The sequence below is a fragment of the Macaca mulatta genome, chromosome 13 (genome assembly GCF_049350105.2).
Source record: "Macaca mulatta isolate MMU2019108-1 chromosome 13, T2T-MMU8v2.0, whole genome shotgun sequence".
Classification (NCBI taxonomy): Eukaryota; Metazoa; Chordata; class Mammalia; order Primates; family Cercopithecidae; genus Macaca; species Macaca mulatta.
Window position 1 is genome coordinate 118239404 of NC_133418.1, and position 3483 is coordinate 118242886.

A 3483-nucleotide genomic window follows, 5' to 3' on the forward strand; every position below is an offset into this window, starting at 1 on the left:
GGTTATTGAACAGTTTTTCAATTTTTTCATTCTGACTTCAGCATACAGGGTGGAAAATCTCCCCCACTCAATTTTTATCCTACTTCTATCCTCTTTACATCTGGTTTTAAAAATTAACAGTAATTTGGGATCACTGTCTCCTATTTTCACCTCACATCCAAGCTCAACTCACTTTCATCTGTCAGTCTAAAGCGTCAGTGTCCATAGAGGTCATCAACAACTCCCTGAAGGTCTCAATTCAAGCTCTTTTCCTGGGCCTCGTTTTCCATCTCTTGGCCTGAACTTAAAAAAAATGAAGCTCTTCAAGGGCTCCTTGGTATATTATGAAGTTTCCTGTGGCCACTGTAACACATTTCCTCAAACTTCGTGGCTGAAAACAAGATAAATTTATATCTCAGGGTTCTGGAGATGAGAAGTCCAAAGTTAAAGTGCTAAGGGGGCTGCACTCCCTCTGGTGGTTCTGAGGAAGAATCTGTTTCCTTCCTCTTCAAACTTCTGCAGGGGTCGGCATTCCCTGGCTCATGGTGGCATCTTGCTTGGCTCTGTCTCTGTGCATCTGTCTCAACACTTCCTCTGCCTGTCTCTTATAGGACACGTGAAATGACATTTAGGGCCTACCTTGGTAATGTAGGATGAATGAAGTCCTCCTTTCAAGACCCTAAGTCAAATCATATCATTTGCCTATAAGGTAACATTCACAGGTTTTGGGGACCAGGACACGTATGCAATTGGGGGTGGTGGGTGTTGCACCATGTAGCCCCTTACACCTGGTTTCTGTTCTTAGTCATATCTTCCTATCTCCCTACTCTTTGTAATTATTCTAGTTATTTCACCCATATCCAAAGCCTCAGCTATTCCCTATGTCTTGAACATTCTCAAATTTATACTTTAGCAGAACTCTTCTGAGCTTACAACAATTCTTTTGCATATACACACATAGTTAATTATAGGTTTACAATGAAAAAAAGTCTCTGATCTTTTTTCTCAGCAGAATCATAGTTCTACTCTTATTTTCTAACTTCCTATTATAGAACTTAGGAGTTTTGTATCCTCACCCCCATTTCCCCTTTCATTAGCCTAATATGCCACATTTTAAAAAAATCAGTAATTTGTATGCTACTTTACTATTTAAACATTATTCACAGGTTGGACATTAAGTGTATTAAAATATTATTTTCTTTCTTATACAATATATTTTTTGTTACTGGAAGCCAGTGATCATCTTGTTTATTTAGTTAGATTTTTGTCTAGGTGTTTTTGTTGTTGTTGTTGTTGTTAGCTATTATTTAATTTAACTACAAATTCAGTGCCAGAACTATAAATCTTCTCTTACTATGCTCAAATGCATCAAATGTGCCACTGACCTCATGTTAGCCTTAAGACAGCTTCCCATAGCTCTGCTGAACTGCTGTGGTCTATGGACTTGTCTCCACTGTCGACTACAGTTTGCATCTTTGTTCTCCTAAAACTCATGTTGAAATTTGATTCCCAGTGTTTGAGGAGTGTCATGGGAGGTGTTTCGGTCATGGGGCAGCTTCCTTATAGCACTGGCTGTCTTCGCTGTAATGAGTGGGTTCTCACTCTGTTGCTTCCCATAAAGTTGATTGTTCAAAAGAGCCTGCTCCTCCCCTCTGCTCCCTCGCTCCTCTTTAGCTGAGTAGTGTCTGCATACACCAGCTCCCCTTCGCTTTCTGCTGTGAGTGGAAGCAGCCTGAGGCCCGCCTCATCAGAGGCAGATATCCAGTCTTCCAGCCTGCAGAACCCCAAGTCAAATAAATCTCTTTTCTTGATAAATTGCCCAGTCTGTCATTCCTTTATGGCAACATTAAATGGAATAGAACACTAGCAACTTGGGGTTCTATCTTCTTTTCTAGGCAATATCTGTATTTTGTGTTATATTATCTAATTTATCTCATGTGTCTCTTGGGTATATTTTCTCATTTTGGTGGAGTGTATCTTCTTTCAGCATGAAACATACAATTCTTGAAAGGCTATGAATCTGAAAAAACATTCTTAATTTTCATATTTCATTAATATTTTAAATGGGATAAAAATGTAGATTGAAAATCATTATTTCTCATGCTTTTTGAAAGCAATACCTAACTTTTAGTGGTGGTGTTGTGGAAGCCTGAAGCTATTCTCATCCAAAATCCTCTCTCTTCTGTTTTCCTTTACTATCAGGGAGAATTTAAGATCTGTTACATTTTCCCCTGGGGTTCTGAAATTTCATGGTGACGTCCCTTCCTTGGCTATGTGATCCTTTCCTTCAACTGTGCTGAAAAATAAGGGGGAGCTGTCAATCTGAAAATTTTTGCTCTTCATTTTTGTAAAATTTTATTTTTATTTTTCTCTTATTTATTCCCTTTCATATTTCTGTTATCTTCTTCTCTCTCATCCTTTGAATACCCTGAACTAATGTTTTAATTTTATTATATTATTTTTTCTATTGCTTATAATGATATGCTTTCTAGGAGATGTTATCAATTTTATCATCCATTCTTTCTACTGATATTTTATTTCACCATTTAATTTTTAATATCTGAGAGGTATTTTCTGTTATCTATAGGGAAAAAAGCTCTCAGCTCTTTTTACATGGATGCAGTAACTACTTTTATATTTCTAAGTGTGTGTACACACATACATACACATCCACACCCATAGTCAGAGCAGCTGCCATCCAGTGGATGGCTGAGACAGGACCATAAGGTCTGGAGCCCTTGTCTTATCACAGGACAAATTCTGCAGGGCCATCTTAACTCCAGTGCTCCCTGTAGGACATTTTTGGAAGGCCACCATCACATTTTTGGAAGATCCATTCCTACTTTCGTCACTCCCTCCTCTGCTGCTGTGGATCCCAAGTGCACCCACGGTAAGCTTCTTGCATGCACAAGTCTGTCTCAGAGTTGGCTTCCCTGGGAAGGGACCTGTGCACTGAAGAGCAGCAACTCCCTGCAGCTGCAAACTCTGAGACCAGGTGCGATGTTTCCCGTTTTCTCACCCCAGCTGGTCCACACATTCTAACGTCAAATGACCCTCTTCCTTCTGTCAGATGACCTCCTGCTGCTCATTTCTCATAGCCAAATCTTAATCTCCATGGATTGTTGCAATAAATTGCTTCCCTGCCTTAGTTTCTTCCTTCTATGGTTTATCTCCCTTCTATGGGTAGTCACTTTTGTTGTTAGGTAAACATGTATGATGCCATTAGGTAAACATGTATGATACTGTGATTTATCTGCTCAGGTGCCCTGGGTCTTTGCACTGCTTTGTTTGATATAATCTCAGCAATTTAAATAACGTCAAGAACTATCACAATCTAGTTTATACCCTTTTGCCTTTTACAAGGCCATCTGGGGACACATCCTCATTTGTTCTACATTTTCTACATATTTAATATTTCTTAAAATATTGTAAATCTATCATTGCCACTTTCAGTTATTTGGCTTCACTCAGATGCTGTTCTCTCCCCTTCTCTCTACTGGAAAA